The following is a 17720-nucleotide window of genomic DNA, read 5'->3' on the forward strand; positions in this document are numbered from 1 at the left end:
GGTGAAGTTAGATGAGGGCTACCCGGTGAGGAAAGAGGTGGTTTTCGTGCAGCAGTCTAACAGCGGCAGCCTTTGGTTCAGTCCTCGGGAACAAGCGAGACCCAAACCAACTTGAGATTCCTGCACCTTTAAAAGAGGACCTCTCTGCAGAGTTGAAGTGCTTCTGTTGTCGAGCACGGATGGCGAGTGCAGAGGTGATGCTGGTGGCGACCTGTCTCACATTACTCTGCGATTACTGCTCATTATCCTGCAAATAATAGGCCTGAGATCCAATGTAGCCTGAAGTGAAACATGTATACCAGCTAAGCAATAGACAGCATGATGAAAAGTATTGCAATGTTCTAGTTTGTCAAAGGAAGCAACATGCAGCAGAATGACAATGTCAAAAGGGGAATTTAAGAGAAAAACACAGATGAAGAGTCCGGACCTTGAAGGTGCTGTATGCTGAGTGCCTCTCATGCATGCTCCTTTTCAATCTTCCTTACAAGATCGGCAACCGTACGTCAGCTTCGTCAAAAGTCTTTGCACAACAGACTCCAATGCATTTAGCCCGGCCGCTTCAGTATTACATTACATTCTTCTTTAAGTTATACTGGCAGCAGGAATGGGTGATATTTGTGAGAGGATGCTTTTCACTGAGGAAACACACATTAGACGCGTTAACAAATGCATGCTCTGCTCCTGAGACTTAGAAAGCAAATGCATTTTTGTGCAACACTGCAGCTTAACGCATTCAATTCTGGAAGAAAAAAACAATTTTTTTTTTTTTTAATCAATGACTTGTTGTTGATTTTTATTCATTTAATTCCCAATCACCTTACAGATAAGACAATTGGGAAGATGTTTATGTATTTCTCTGCTTTTTCCTGCACTTTGATCATGAATAACGTTGCCGTCCACAACTAATTTCTATTATTTGTACAGGCAATGGGTGACTTTTCTATTATATCCATAGAAATTCAACTGGTTTGACACGAACGTGATACCTGCTGCCAATGACTATCCTGCCCAAGCGTGGAGTACATGCACAAGTAGAAACATAGTTTGAATGGAACCAGCAGTCCATCAGCAATAAGCAGCTGAGCCAGATTTCAGTTTGCGTTCAGCATCATAATTTGTCTCAAATGTGCCTCCAGTGACCACTTGTGTTTGGGTATCACTTCCCTGTCCAATATGCAAATAACCATGTAAATCACTTCCATTTAGGCCTGAATGACCTGACTACAGATGAAGTCTTTGTTCGCTGCTCGCCACAGATGGGAGTTTGTCTCAAACAAACTCAAATGATGCTAAAAGAACCTCTGACAAGCTGAACATGTTTTCAGTCTAATGGTTTATTACTAATAGACTATTCAAACTACAGTTACACGTCCCACATAAATAAAAGCTGTTTATTGCTTGGTATAAGCACTACTAGAGGTGGAATTAAATTATTGGATATATTATATTATTGGTCCTCTCTGGCTCCTCAAACAAGATGAAATCATAAATAAAACCCACTGGACTCCCCGTGTGAGCGCTTCAGCCACCACAACACAGCAAATCACTTATACCTGCTGTCAGCAGCAGGACCTCCAACTTCAGGAAAGAGAAAAGCCCAGTTCAGGTCCTGCTTTAATATATTCCTACCAGACCATAACTGCATGTAAATCACGACACATATGGATGAGTCCATTGCAGAGATTTTAATGAATTATGTAGAGTAATAATTAAATCCAGCACAATCAACCCAACCCCTGCAGGCAAACCAAACAAGCAAACTGTATCGTCTGACGCAGAAATATCAATCGCATACTAGACTGATCATGTTTCCCCAATAAAGCAATAATTTGGATCAGATTTCCAAAATGATGTAGCTAACATGGCAAGCCTGAGATGGTACGAATATGAGAACAATGTGATAACCCAATGCACAACAGGAAGCAAGAAGCACTGTGTTGTTAGAGACAATAAAACCAGCAGCTGTTCGATATAAACGGTATAAAATCAGCACACTCAGCAAAGCCAGGCGAAAAGTTCCTGCATGGTAATGATCTTACTTTAAGTGCCTAACTGAGTCATATCTGCAAGGCTCACTTTGACAACCACACACCTCCCATATCTCCCATCCCAGCAGCCTCTGGGTGGGGCTAATCACTCTGTAGCTTCATCATCGGCTGGATGACAGCGCCGGCTGCACAAACGCTACGACGTCTGGAAGGTGTGGCTGCTGCTGCAGTGGCCCACTGTAAACAAGCACAGCTTGTTTTCTGGAGCCGAGTACACGGCATCCAAACGGTGCATTAAAAAAAACCTCTTATGGAAATGTGGAAAAATAACACTAACAAAAGGATGTGGCCTTCTTTTCTGTGTCACACTGCAGGCCTGAATCCAAAGAGCAATTTTTCTTTCCTGGGGCTGTGAGAGTTGATGTATGCTGATTTAGCCCTAACTGATTATGACATGAAATGGCTGGTGGGTAGCTCAGTGGTGATGTGTTGACTCGCACGAAGCCCTTTTCTTTGTCTCTAAGGCAGGAGTGGTCTCCATTCTCTGAACATAAGTGCTGTGCCTTTAAAGAGCTTAATGCAAAAATACCCATGCAACTTCTTTTCCCCTGTCCGTCTGCTGAGTCTTTAATGCACTTTTTATCCCCCGATTCAAGTCCCATGTTCCATGCAAGAAAAACACACGCGTAAATTAAAGGAAGTTGTGGTGTTGTAACTTCACAGTCAGGATTGTTGATGCATAAGAGGGAAATACCCTTTCATCTATCAGAACAGGGCACCACATCCTCCCATATATAAATGTAATTCTGCAAGTAAATTAGGATTGATCACCACAGCTTTAGGCCACAATCAGCATCCATGATCTAATCAGGGCCCAGCCCTAGACAGAAAAGGATACTTCCATAAATAAAAACCATATGAGAGCGAGCAAGTGCCCATAACACTGGGGGGTGGGGGGTAATCTGATTACGTTATCCCACTCTACAGGTGAGCTTTTAGCCCCCTATCCTCAAAGACTGAGAGTTTAATGTAATGTCGCACAATGTGCATCTTCACTGTTGTTTTCCTTCACTGAGGCTTTTACATCATACTTTCATCACCCGGTGTGAGCGCTGCATGCTGGAGTCGCTACTATGTCCATGGAAGCCTGGCTGAGTATCATCCCACTGAGACAGTATCTGTCAGGAGCTCCTTGCCCGGCGACACCCAGGGTAATAAATTACCCAGAATTAACACGTCATCCTGTGTACCACACAGCAGCCACACTCCACTTACTGCACGCAGTTTAACAGAGCAATTATCCCAACAGATACGAGGGTGAACTGCTTCTGGAGTTACACTTTCTGATCCGCAGACAATCAACGCCTGATGGTTTTTGAATTAAGTAAACTGGGGATCGAGTTTCACCTAGACTACCTTTAAAGGGTCCAAGTCGATGTTGGTAGTCGAGGTGAAGGTTTTTACATTTTAGATTAGACCATTATTTGAATGCTCCAAAAGCTCTGCAACAACCGTGAGATTGATTGTGATTATGTTATTAGGACGATCACTAGAAAAAGCAAAATAGAGGGATTAAAAACGTGACTCAGCATTTTTCTAAGCTAATTTAAAGTGTGACCAAAAGCAGAAAAGAAGTTCAAAGTTTAGCATTTTAGGCGAAAAGCATTTCCAATCACTTCAGGGTAATAACTGCACATAACAGAATACAAATAACCCACAGCAGAAAGGTCAATACATTATTTACTGGCTGCTTAAGTATTTAGTCTGAATTTCAAAAATAAAACCTGCTTACAACCATTTTCTGAAGCCGCCTGCAGAAGTGCCGTTTTAGATTTGGGGGAATTCCTCTGAGATGCACATCTGTGGCCGTTACAAGCACCCACTCCTCCTGAAGCCTGTCACTGATAGCGGGGGATATTCAGTAGAGAATCCAATCTGTCAGTCACGAAGCCCCGAGATCCCTGATATCTTTGGCATCCAACCAGGACTCCGACACCGTGGCGAGCAGCATCAGCCGACTTTTGACCAACGCTCAGTATTCACAAACGTGTTGTTGAATGTTAAACGCCTTAAGCTGAGAGGCGCTCAGACCATCTCCCCCCGGTGGATTTTAAAGGTATTTTAACGCAAACACACCAACTGTACGAGAGGAAAATAAGAGGTAAAAAAAAGTGCAGATATATCACGCACTGTATGTCAGTGGAGCAGAGAGTGTAGCACAGACAGGAAGTGAAGGGTGAGTTCTATCACTCTTTCAGTGGAGTGTAACGCCCACACCTGCTTCGCCACCTCTTCTAATTGTACTCATTTTAAAAGCTTTTGTCCAGGCCTCACCCGAAATGTCTTTTAGTCCAAAATGAGACTGACTCAGGGTCACAGTGACTCCCAGCTCTTTCTTCTGACCACCGGTCCAACCGTCTGAGGTCTGAGCTGACCTTTGTGCCAATTTGCCAAATGTGAGTGAAAAAAACCAGAATGGGTACTTGGTGTTCCTGAGGTATTGTGTTCTGCCACTGCTGTGAGGTCACCGCGAGCCTCATCTTTGACAGCAAATATCTAAGTGGCTCATCCGAGTGCACATTACCAATTTGTAGAAATTCTGTCGCGCTAGAGCAAAAGGAGGCTACTATCCTGGGAAATCGGTGTGGGTTCATCATGCACGTTCAGAAAAACTGTAAAACTGCAATCTTTTTTATCCTGGTATCTGACAACCTCCACCCCTGATGTACCACCCAGCTGATGAGCTAGTTAAAAATAAGACCACTGAATAAAAATAGAAACACGATGCCTTTGTTTATTTCTTACCTCGATTCTTCCATTATGACATTGTGTGACATCCTTCGTTTTCAAATCAATCAGGCTGAGAGGTAACAATTACAGCCCAAGAATATCTAAAGATTAAAGCTCCGGCACGGAGGAATTCCTGTGAGTAGGTTTCTTAAAAAGTCCTGGGCGCAGGATCCAAACAGAAAAAAAGCCACAGTGAACCACTTTGGAATTAAGTGGGGGGAAAAAAATAGACTTTTTCAAACTTTAATAACTGCAGGCTTAGTGCAGCCACTGAGAAATCACATTTGGAGTGCAATGAAAAACAGTGTGCGTTTTAAAAGGTTTTAAAGAACAAGAGCGCTTCGCAAAATGCACAGCGCTGATGTTTACATTAGCTCCGCAACTACTGAATGGATCCACTACTTATTTAAAGAACGTGAGCTGGATTTCTTAGCTCATTTTACAACATTCCCCTACAGTCCATCGTTGCATAAAGCCTCCATCCAGTTGAAGTAAATGAGGAGAATCACGGTTTAAGAGGGGAGAAAAGACTGGACCAAATGTGCTCATTTTCTCCCATTTTAGTGGGTCAATAATGACCATCTTGAGCCCTGAACATGAAGCCTCAGCAAGACATCTCTTAACCATCACCCTCACAAAGGCGAGCTTTGTCCTTCTGCACTTAAGGCGCTCTCTGCGCTAACCTCTTATGAGTCGGGCTTGCTTAAACTTTAATGGAGGAGGAGCCGGTAAGAAAATCTAAACCGCAGTCATCATTTTGGATCGGTGCGGCGTGCGTTACTACACAACACAGACAGTTCTGGAAGCAAAGCAAGAGGTGAATGAAGACAGAGCAGGAAAATACCATTTAATTGAAGTCAGTGTGACTGAGTCTAGCAGGGTAGGACGGCTTTAACACACTGTAGGTTCCACATGGCAGGCTGTTATTTTACTATGCCCTGTTAATACTGCAGGATTCAGTGCTGGTAACCTGAGTGTCCCCTGGGCCCCCCTGGCTTCTCCACTGCACCGAAATCAGGGCAAAACTCCCCTCTGTTTTTACCCTGCAGGTTTACTCAACTCTGAAAGAGTGGGGGGATGTTAGGTACGATAGGTGGAGGAGGGGCGTGTGTGTGTGTGTGTGTTCAGGGGTCATTCCTGCTGGAACAAAGCATGTTAACACTATCTTGGTGTTTAACAAATTTAGAAACAAGCGTAGGCTTCTATCGAACCCTTCTATCGGAGACTGTTTCACGTCTGACTGACAGCAAGAGAGAATCCCACCGTTCACTCCCCCCCACCTCATTTTTAACACAGCCATGGCACCATCTGAAAGTCCATGATTACTTATTTGACCCCATCATAAGCAAAGAAAGAGGAGATGTGCGCTTTTCATCAGTCAGCGATAATTCTGGCAATAGGTCAAACTGTGCGACTGAAAGCAGTTTCTTTGACTGCAAAAGGCCTTTTTTTCTCCTTCTCAGCACGGCAGCAGCTCCACAGTCATGCTCGAAATCACATAAGCTACTACGATGGTTCCGTTTGCGTACAACCACATATAAAAGCATTTCAAACAGGAAAAAGTCCCAAAAAAAGTTCTAAACAGTTCAAAAGGGTACCAGGAAATTCTCTCACGCCGTTCCAAAATCACACTCATACAAATGTGACCTTTTGTTCACCTACATCTGACGTGGTCTTATTTAGTTTTACTTTAATAATGTGTATTCTACAATAAAGCTGGTATATACTGAACATGTGTAGTATTTATGCATCTCTATGTTAATACTGCAGATTAGAGCATAAATAATGCTGACGTTCAGGCTAGCAGACACATAAAATCGATAATACTGTGTGTATGAGTGGACCAATAGACATGCAGCTGTGGGAGAAGAGAAACTATTCCCCCAAATTGCCACTACCTGACCTTCACACCTTTAAAGGAGGAAATTACAGCAGAAGCAGGACTAATATCCAAGATGATGAAGTTTAAATAAGCGGAAGGAAACCTTAACATGTTGTAACTGGCACATTTGCACTAACAATAACATTATTCAACTGTGTGTGGCCCAGCTTAAGCAATGTCCCCTTGTCCTCCTTTCTTCCAGGCGTCCTCCAGGGTTTAGTGCGCACCCAATGGTGCACTATCAATGATGAATCTAGATACCGTGGTCAGTTTTTAAAGGATTGCATCTAGGGGTTCAAAAACAAGCCAGCACCCTCAATATCTTTGCTGTAGCTCGAATAATAAACCAGTCAAGGCCAGTAAATGCAGATTAGCCGAGCGGTGTTGGACCAGGGCTCATACCACCTGTGCACAAATGATTTTTACTGCAGAGTAATTCCTTCTGGCGTGAAATATGATGTGTGGGACGCAAGAGCTGACGTCTCATGGTTTAAGACTTGGTAAACACGCAGGTGTTAAGGGATTCCTGGCCATTCTGGGTGAATACGTTATCCAGACTAATGCTGGTCTAATGCTAATATTTTTTAATCCGGCTGGCTCAGTGCCGAATTACCAAGATTAGCATCAAGTGTTCAGTTGGACAGATATTTTGGTGCCACCTGTGATGTGAAAATGCTTTAGTACAAACAACAACCATCATTCAGAGTCTCATGAGGACTGCTCTCACCTCCCACTAATACAATATGTCACACAGAGCTGAGCTGCACAATATCAATAAATTACACCTCTATCAACTCATCTGAGCCCCACCAACAGCCAATATCCAGGTCAGCAAAAACACAGAGCCGGTCCCATATAAACCGTTTTTTTCCGGAAACTAAATGATACACTGATGTGTATCGGGCCTGTGATACAGAAGTAATCTTTAGCATTTATTTACCAACCACAGCTGAGAGCACCCATCAGCTTCAGGAGAGTGGTGCTTACAAATCCAGAGGAGGTAACCAGCCCCGAGATGAGATAAGAGAACAGGTATAGTGAGAAGCTAAATGTTCCTTGGTGACAGAAATGACACCTAAACTCTGCTGCAACATGCCCTCACATGCGGGTGTGAGCTTCTTCTAAGGACTCAAACTCACTCAAAACATGGACGCCCAAAGAAAATGAAAAAAAAAGAACAATTCTTCATTTTTTTCATGTATTTTTATTACTTCTTGGGACAATAATCAGTCAGTTAAGTAATATTGGATTAAAGATTCTTCCTAAGTTTCCCCATCTCCGTTATGTAGGAGCAGAGTGAAAGCAGACGGGTGAAACGGGGGCTGTCAGCACCGGCTTGTTTTATTCAGTTTCGTAATTTTTTTAGAAAACTGAAAAATTTGAAACAAAGAGTTCATTTGTGCGTGCCCTTTCTCCATCTCTGTTCCTCTCGCTCACTCACACCCTCACGACACACACACACACACCCCCTCACGACACAGACACACACACACACACCCTCACGACACACACACACTGGGGCTAAATCTTTAAAAAAGAGCAGCATCAATTTGTATTAACTAGATATTTATGTTTAAGTCAGTCTGTCTTAATTGTATCATTTCCATCTTGAATTAACTTGATATACTTTTTTGGGGAACCAAATCTAAGTTAAGATTTACTGGAGTAAAAACTTTCCATTGAACCATCAGCCTAATGAGCTTCTTTTTTTTTTACCTGAATGGAATAGAAGCACCTTTATTCCTGTTAGGATTTGCCTTTTATCCTGTTTCACACATGAAATTGATTTAGCATTTTAGCCACATTCACTTGTATGTAGAATTTTTTGTGTGACATATATTAATATTGGGCTGTATTTGTTGAATTGCCCCCCCCCCCCCCCCAGTGGCCCTGGAAGAGGGGCTACTGCAGTAGGTCTTTCCGTTACCTGCAGTGAAATGATAATAAAAAGTGAACGGCCAAATCAAAAGAGCCGAGTCAGAAGACACATGTTCCTGTTTTCCACCAGCCTTTTTCGAATGTCTGGCTCTTTTATTACTCTGCACTCCTGCTCATTTCTATATCAGAACTTGGCAGCTGAAGTGAAGGCCGAAAATATAGAACTGTAATTTTTTTTTTGAAGTTTTCCCCCCGCTGGCATGATATTGCACACTTCAACTGCAATTAGCTTCCATTTGCTCTCCATCTTCACAGCAGCGGGTGACCACACTGACGCACAGCAAAATGGTCCCGCCTGGGAGAAGGCCAAGCCATCACCCAAACCATGAACAGCACACAGAACTTGGAAGGACTTATGTTGCCAGAACATCTGTGGCTTAATGTATATTTAAATTTGAGTCAGTTCTGGACTATTGGACTATTTTCTCTGCTTCTGGGAGTTTCTTCCTGTGCAGTTCTATCCCACGTTCGTTTCATTCACATATGCTCAGAAGCACAATTTTTACTTTAAATTATTCATAATTACAACCCCTTTAATGTGTCTAAACCTTCCATCTCCCGAACACTAGAATGTGCATCTTTTCTTCCTAATGTAACCAACTGATTTCAGGTTAAAAATGACTACTCGCTGTCAAAGAATCCACAGGAATTTTGAGGTTTGTCAGGAAATCGGCAACATTATTTTCTCTTGTTTGTTTCTTTACCTTGTACATTAAAACCAGCCGCAGGAGGCACAGTCTTGCTGGGGGACTGTGGAATATTTGGATCTGGATGTATGTTCCCCTTTTGGATCACCACTGAAAACGTTATTACAAGCCTTGTTCTGGACATAGATGAAAGGCTCATCACAGAAAACACACTTACACTAGGTAGTTATTCTCTTTAAGGTCAGGTGGGCAACCCTATGACAACATGACAGCTAATTAGGGCTGGTCAGCTGGAAAACAGGTGATTAAAAATGTTTGGGGGAAGTGTGCTGTTAATTTAAGATTTGACAGATCTACTTTCACTCTTTTGCCTCCGTATGTTGTTTATCTCCAATTTAATCGAAACAGTAGCTCCTTTTGCACACGGAAATGTCGCCTGCCACCAGTTAAAACCATTATTTTTTCACACAAAACAACACCCGTGTGCTATAACACTGCACCGTGTGATTTTAGCTAACAAGCTAGACTTGCACTTTACTTTTTAAAAAAAAAGGAAAGGTGACAACAATCACAGCAACACTGGTACGACTGGTGGATGATCTCATTCTCAGCTCTCAAACCTCACCATATCTGCACGCTGTGTAAAACCCTGCACGCGTGTATGTGTGTGTGTGCGTGTGTGTGTGTGTGTTCACACAACAGAAATTGAGAAATACTACGGTCAGCCTCCTTTCACAATGTCAAGGAAAACAAAAAGACTCACTCCGGAGGTCAGGTAAAGACGATGAGCACTTTTAATCAGCTGAGGAACTTAATATCCACAAAACATAAGGTGTTGTCCATAAAAGTCCACCCAATGACGCTCTTGTTTCCTCGCAACCTTTCCAAAAATACCCTCTAACTAAAGAGATTACAAAATCTACCGGTGACATTTTCTCACCCTTTTATATACCGTTCAAACGGAAAACTGTCTTCTATTTCCCGGTGTCCTCCTTTTTCATGCTAATGTTAACGAATTTAACTTGCTGTGTTTGAAAGACTCCGTTGATCCTCCCAGAGACGGACAGCTTGTAGAAGATGAGAGAAGCTTTTGTTCACGCCTGTAATTCTGATGTGGATCGAGGAGAAAAGTCAGACTTTCAGAACTAAAATATGAACATACAACCAGAGAAAAAGAAAGCACTTAAAACATTCGCAACACTACTGCTTTTATGGGCTCAACTTTGCAAACTGATCTCAGGCCTGGAGAAAGAAAAGGAAGGAAAAGAAGAATAAATCTGCTGGGACCAAAAAGATTGTTGTCAAATATTTAACAACCCCATCTTCAAACTTAAACAGACACTTTATTTCAAAGCTGCTCACTTTTACACCTTCGAGTGTGAACAGCTGTGAGGTTCCATTACAATGTTGTACCTAAAAAAGAACAACGTACTGCTATAAATACTGTGACTACATGAAGAAATATATCAGGACTATTCTAGAAATGACTAAACTTCCCATGAAAATGTGCAAAAAATTGCAACTGAGAAAATGCAAATGATCCGGTATTTAAAAATCCATTAAGAACTCTACACTGAAATATACGAAATATTTATGGTTTTCTTTCCTATTATTGCCAGGACTAAATAACCGCAGTGTGATGATCTGTTCACCTGTAAGTTTTCATACTGAAACCAGGAGAAAATAAATGAAAATGTACGCTCACCTCTGTATAATGTATGATAATTACACAATCCCCGTACCGTGCCAGGACTTAAATGTAGTCTGTGCACGACCGCGGTGCAGAATAATATTTTTTGATTGGTACAGACTGGCTCATAAGCACCGATTTATAATAAAAACTTTTGTTTAAAGAACTAGCGATAAAAAATTGAAGATAAAACTGATGGCACGGCAAGTTTCAGAGGAGCAGAAAACTTTCGACGAGCTTGTCAGCGAAACAAACGCGCAGACAATATACACAACTGTGTGTGTCTCATCGTCCCTGCCTGGAAATGTTGGACTAATTCACACTCGGTCTTCACCACCAGTACATCACTCATCTCTTCATCTATCCTGTTGCCAGGGATCTTGATATATCTGTGTAAATAGCGCTCTTCTTTGGGTGTTTGTGCTTGTCAGAGCCAGCCATGGAGACATGTGCTCTGCAGGGTTCTTCAAATGCTCTGCTGTTGGACTCAAACATCATCAGGACTGCAGACTACAGGACTGAACCCAGAAGCCAAATCAGTAGACATTTGTTTTCCCCCGTAGCTCTCGAGATGGCATCCCAACAGCAGGGATTACCGAGCATGTGTGAAAAGAGCTTACAATTAATGAAGGTTAAGGTTACTCTAGATTCTTGGAGTCTGCCTCATTAAAAACAAAAAAAATGATCACATTTTCCTTTCTATGTAAATGATGTGTGTGGCAGCATTTTCACATGAACACACTCTACGTTTTGGTGGTTCCGAGTTGCCGTCTCCTTGTAGAACATCTATTTAAGCGTAACGTGGCAAATGGAAGAAAAAACCAAAAACAAAGCCCACATGAAGCAACAACACAGAACATCTCTGTTAGCATGCCAGAGCATTGTGATGCTGCTCGGTTTTAGCTGCATCCGACGAGTGCATCTTGGCAAAGCAATGTCGGCAACAGCCAAAAACCTTCCATTCCTTTCTGCACTGTTGGCTATTACTTCCATAATTGCCCTTTAATATGCACAGAATAAGAATTCATCCTGCCTTTTAACTGAAGAGCGGTCTTCAAAAGCACCAGTTACAATTCTAGCATTCTTTTCAAGAGTCTGAATATATATTTGTGCCAAATACATAAATACACAGAAAATGAGCCTGCACTCGCGTACAGGAGAGGTCAGCACGCTCAGCTGCCATCTTAGTTGATGGTGTTTCATGTTTTAAAAATGAAACCTGCCACCGGATGTCATCTAACTGCCTCTTTGTCATCTCATAACTCTCTTCACAGGTTGTCACAGTGGAGCTCATTCTGTGACACGAGGAAACCGTTACCTTCCTTCCAGGCTGACTGGTGGGCTTTATTAATATTTATAGAATAACAGCTTAAGGCCAGCCCCCTGGAGAGCGATCACTCCACTTTGCAGTCTAACGCTTTTAGAATTTATTGACGACTTCGGTTTTTCCTTCTGCCAAAAGTGTCCCTTTGTACATGTGCAGCAGATTTAAAGATATATTACTCCGTTTAGAGGGTTATGTCACTCGGAAGGGGACAGGAAGTCACAGTAGGCGTACACCCTGGTCATTTGGTCTGCTGTTTTTCGCTCCATTTTTAATGGCGAAGGGAAACATCTGCATGGCCAATTAGGTAGCAACAGATTGTGACAGGAAGTCGGTGCCAAGCAACTCTGATCTGATCGTGGTTTCATTTCTGAGGGACTTAATTGGGGAGGAGGATGATAAAGCGTCTAAAGGTTCCCCCGCCTTCACTTTAACTCATTTACATCCTCTAAAAGTGCTGAAATCACTGCAGTCACAGGCTTTGGTGTCAAGGCGACAAATTAACAAAAGAAAAAAGAGAATTCTGCCGCGAGCTTGAACCCTCAGGAGCTACGCTTAAAGAAAATAGTGCGCAGTTCATTTCGCTGACTTCAGCGCTGCTCTGCAGTCACACCTGAGAGCAACTGAAACCAACGTTCCTAAGATACCTGCTCGGGTGTCTGGTAGCCTGAGTGGATTTTAATTATAAAATTATTAGAATTGAAAATCTATTTGACAGCTTGTTCACCTGTTAAAAACAATAAATGTTAAGTTTAATAGATTAAAGCCAAAATGTATGTTAAGAATCCTTAATGCACCAACAGATTGAGCTATTAGCGGTCATCAACCTTATTATTAGAAACATTACTGAAAGTTTTCTACATACAGTACAGTGCAGCTGATGTGCCGACTGTAAATCACTGGGGCTTAATTACCTGTAAATTCACTACCGTTTCACCGTCTTGCATAAGATTAAGTGTGTCCTGACGAAACGCCACTGGGGAGACAGGAGAGAATTCTAAGATGGAAAACAAAAGATGTCACTTTATTAGTCTGATAGTGACGAAGAGCGTGACGCCTTGTCACTGCCATCATCGTCATGATTGTGACCTTCAAAGACTCATTATGGGGGGGGCATCTCATTATCGTCACTTTTTCAAATGCTGCGGCCCTTCGTGTCTGCGGTCCACGGTTGTAGCAGAGCACAGTCCACAGAGCGGCGTGAGAAGGAAGGAAGGCATTTAACTATGGTGGAGGAAAAGAAAGGCGGCGAGCTGACAGCTGGGCACACTCCGCCTGCGAGCAGTAGTCTAGAGCACTTAGAAATGGTCAGCCTCAATTTCTCCTCAACGGTGGACAGTTATTTACTGCGTGATGGACGATCAAATCTAGAGGTGTGGACAGTCGGCCAAAGTGAATCTGTTCCATTATAACAATTTTTGATGTGTGATTTCTGTTATTTCTTCCCCCCCCCCTGTTAAAATCTTCTCTATGAAGCTACGTTCCTGCTACAAAATGTGCACGAAAAATACAGCATTTGCAGTTTATTACCCGGCAACATTAGTCAGATTTGTCTTTCTCGATGCGTTACAATGTCTTGTAGCGATACACAAACACAACTGGACGAGCAGATTAAACCAAACAGGATGAGCAGAAAGTTAGGAGGCATGAGTCAATCCTCTCATCTACGGCTTTTTTTTTTTTTCCATCAGCGAATATTAAGACAAATCTAAAATTGCCTCCTCCTGTAAAATGTCCTCATATTATTTGGCTGCTCACAACCGTGCAGGGCAACTATCAGATTTAATGACCCCCTCCAGATGACTGCCCATTCCATTACTGGTCCAGAACTTTGAATGTGGGAATGAGACAGTCAGTCGGGGGCACATTTATAGGAAAAAAAAAATTCAAAAACTAACCAAGCAGAGCGTATGGCTGGTTTCTAGTATCCATTGAAAACACACACATATACTGTACACACATATATACTTAAATAAGGTAATTGGAACTGATGTTTCTGGGAAATGATGTAAATTACATAGAATTATACAGGAGATCAGGTGGGTTTTTTTCTTTTTCTAATTACGGATAATGCTGCGCTGTTGCGTTTAGTGGTACAAGACTACATCAAAGTAGTGTCGGCACACATAATGACTCCCACACCGGTGGAGTTTTCATTGCAAGTCATCTCAAAAATTGCTACACGAGCACAATGAAACGTGGGACACAAAGGGCTTCTGTCTCTGTAGTGCAGCGGGAGAAACACGACCCTGTTCCTGGGGGCTCGTGTGCATAGTTTCAAGTGCAACTTCACTCTTAAAGCACTTTGAGTGTTTCGGGCTCTCAGAGAGCTAAACAGGTGTAAGATTTAAGCTGGGTTGATTTGGGCTGGGTAAAACGAACCAGGTTGTTATAACAAAAATTAGTACAGGGATGTTCTTGGAGCTTTCGAGTCTTATTGTATTTTGGGAATCGTCTGCGAGTCCTCGGAGACATGAGACAAAACTGCTCTCAGTTTATCGTCTGCCCACCACTGCACAGATGCCACCATAAGAAGTTACACGTGGGAATTCTTAGGATAATTATTATAGCTTTACTTAAAATGACAGGTGTGTTTAACCCTAAATGTGATTCATTAGAGCCCAAGAAGGCAGCAGAATAAATCACACAGATCTGCTGTTGTATTCCAGGTTTAATCCATGAACTGATCCTGACTATAGGCACAGAACGGCTGGGTGGCGTCGATCACTTCATCGCTCTGTGACGCTGCCTTATTTTTATTTCTGCAGTGTCCTGAACTCATCAGACGAGCGCGGCGCCCTCCTGCTCCCCAAACCGAGGAGCCGGGGAGTGCAGGAGCAACAGTGTCCAGTCAAACTGTGACACGCAGCAATTAGTTGAGCGTGCGACACATCACAACATGACTGGCTTGCAGCTTCAACTAAACACAACGCACCACAACACAACACCCCCCCTGTCCTTTTCTAGCATTTCTGTGGAGACTCCGAATAATAACAATTAGTTTGTAGACGCTTTGTCATCAATAGATCCTTTCTGTTCAAAACATTTTACGCTAATGAGCAACAAGGAGAATAATTTTGTTCTTCATCCTCGGCATCTATTTTCCTCAAATGCCAGATTCCCTCCCTGGATGACCGTACAATCTAATAACGATTACTTCTTCAAATAGAAGATGCCCCTTCGGTCTGTTCTGCCCTGATAATTGTTTCCCGTCTGCCGTCACTGCAGCCCCCGAACGTGCCAGAGTAGGTTAAAAACGCGGCAGCCGTTCGCGGAAAACAACAGGGCCCAACTGCACCTTCCATGCCATCTTTCATTCAGAGGGCTGTTCTCTGGAGATAGATCACAACAAAACCACAACTGGGGCAAAAACACGAGACGCGGATATTTCATTTACGATAACAGAGGCAGCGCATCGCGCGGGCAACCGGTGCAAAGTTTGGCTCTCAGCACTCATCAGCACGACAAAGAGGAGTGGAGAACACAGCTTTGCTCCACAAAGGTTAACCTCGGCGGGACCCAACAACTTCTGTGTCCTTATTTGATGCCGCCATGAAACACTTTCCATAGAGGACAGAGCCCCCCCCAGGATTCCCCCGGGTTTAACCTCTAATATTTGAGGTCACACGTCCTACTATGGCCGATGGTGGCACTTGTGAGCAATGATGTATGCAAAAAAGAAAAGAAAAGAAAAAAGCCACCCCACACACTGAGGGTTCTTTTAATGATCCAGCTGCTTTCCCAATGTCCTGGGAATACATCTGACGCCAGTGAAATACAGATAACAAGACTAAAGTGTGCACACAGACTGGTTTGCTATCAGTTTCTAAATCCAGTTTTGCTGTTACACAATGGCGTGAAATTCTTTTTAAAGAACAACCAAGGGAAAGTTTTGATTTTCTCTAAATCCCAAATCTCCTCGAAGGTCCTGCACTCACGCACTCAGAGGTACGTGTGTTAGAAGTTCCCCAATCAGCCTGGAGGGCGCGTATATACGAGCGGTGTGTAGGCCCCAACAATGACTCCCAGGGGTCCAACTTGGGCTTTCATTCCATCAGTCTCAAATTTGGAGGAATTGCAAAACATTTGGAGTGTGTGTGTGTGTGTGGGGGGGGGGGGGGGGGGGGGGGCTGCTTTACCTGATTAAAACGACTGTAACTACACCGATGGAAAGGGTCGGAACAAGACACACCTTTAAAAACATTTTAACCCAACTCATGCTCAATTTTTTATTCGTTTGTTTGATATGGTGGCAGAAGAAGAGCTATTGTAAATATTGGCCATTCTTAGCATCAATATCAGCTGTTTAGGAGGGTTGTTTTTTTTACACAGGATCCATCAGGAGAGGGTTTTTTTTCGCTGGGAATGTTCCACAGAATGATTCTGCTAAGGTGCCTGCTGTGAGTTATCATGAACATGGAACAAGAAATAGACGCTTCGCATCCAAAACGGTTCCTCTCTACTGTTCCCCACTTTAAGCCCTCACGCAAAATTCTAAAGGCAATTTTCACATGACAGCATTCCACTCAGATGCCTGTAAAATGCGGCTAAACACTTTTGAAACAATCCTTTTCGCTTGCGAAAGCCCGACGCGCAGTGATGTGACGGCGGTCCACGGAGCCTCTCCACGCCGGAGAATGCGGGCTGAATCGGTGCTGCACCGTCCGTCTCCGTCCGACTTCACGGGCTAACACCCCGTTTACTGCTCGGATTTACGTTTTAAGACACACACGGAAGAAGCGAGGAAAAGGCTCAAACCCCCAGCACCAGTGAAACTGATGCTCTGCCAGCAGTAGTTCTGCGTGTTCCCGTCGCCACCGCAGATTTGCGTGCGCCTGTTTTCCTGCAGGGAGGAGGGTGGGAAAAAAAACCTCACCAAAATTAATCTTACCATGCCGATGTAACAGGCCTGTTCCGCTGACAATCACCAGCACAGAGCGGGTCTCCCGACCAAGAAAAGTCCCAACGCTTTTGTTTTGTCCGTCCTCCTTTCTTCCCTTTCGTTTTGATAGTAGACGAGCGTATTTCCACTGAGCACGACACGGTACGCAGGGAAAGAACCCTCCTCCTCCTCCACCACCACCTCCTCCTCCTCCTCCTCCTCCTCCTCCTCTTCCTCCTCCTCTCGCTCTGCTCCGCCAAGGTGCTCACATGAAATCACATGAACCTACACACAGCCTCCAAAATGCTGATCAGCCTGCACACACCCAGCCGGAGCCCGCCGCTGTCCGCCGGGACAGACCTGTGAGCGCAGTCCGGAGGTGAGGCGCAGCCTGGGGATGGCCGGGCTGCGTCTTCCCCCAGCGGTTTGCAATTAGTTTGGAGCCGGAACAGCGTGCATGGTCGCCCCCTTCGGTACTACCTTATAGTCCCCCCCACCCCCTCGATCCTTTTTTCATGTTCTCGACAAGGTTCTCCACCGTTTCTCAAAGAAATGTCGCCAAAGCCCTGGAATAATCCT

General features: G+C 43.5%; 1 protein-coding gene across 14 annotated transcripts in view; it reads right to left on the reverse strand.

Moving 5' to 3' along the window:
• Window positions 1–17331, reverse strand: part of tenm4 (teneurin transmembrane protein 4) — a 97556-nt gene extending 80225 nt beyond the window's left edge. For 8 of the 14 annotated variants that reach the window (XM_029843503.1, XM_029843502.1, XM_029843501.1 and 5 more), the window contains exon 1: window positions 17151–17330. The gene's annotated coding sequence lies outside the window, so the exon portion shown is untranslated. Of the gene's footprint in view, window positions 1–17150 lie in introns of all 14 variants that reach the window. The other 6 variants (XR_003889951.1, XM_029843496.1, XM_029843497.1 and 3 more) reach the window with 1 other exon arrangement.
• Between the last annotated feature and the right edge of the window lie 389 nt (window positions 17332–17720).

The sequence above is a fragment of the Takifugu rubripes genome, chromosome 11, assembly GCF_901000725.2.
Source record: "Takifugu rubripes chromosome 11, fTakRub1.2, whole genome shotgun sequence".
In the NCBI taxonomy this organism is placed as follows: domain Eukaryota; kingdom Metazoa; phylum Chordata; class Actinopteri; order Tetraodontiformes; family Tetraodontidae; genus Takifugu; species Takifugu rubripes.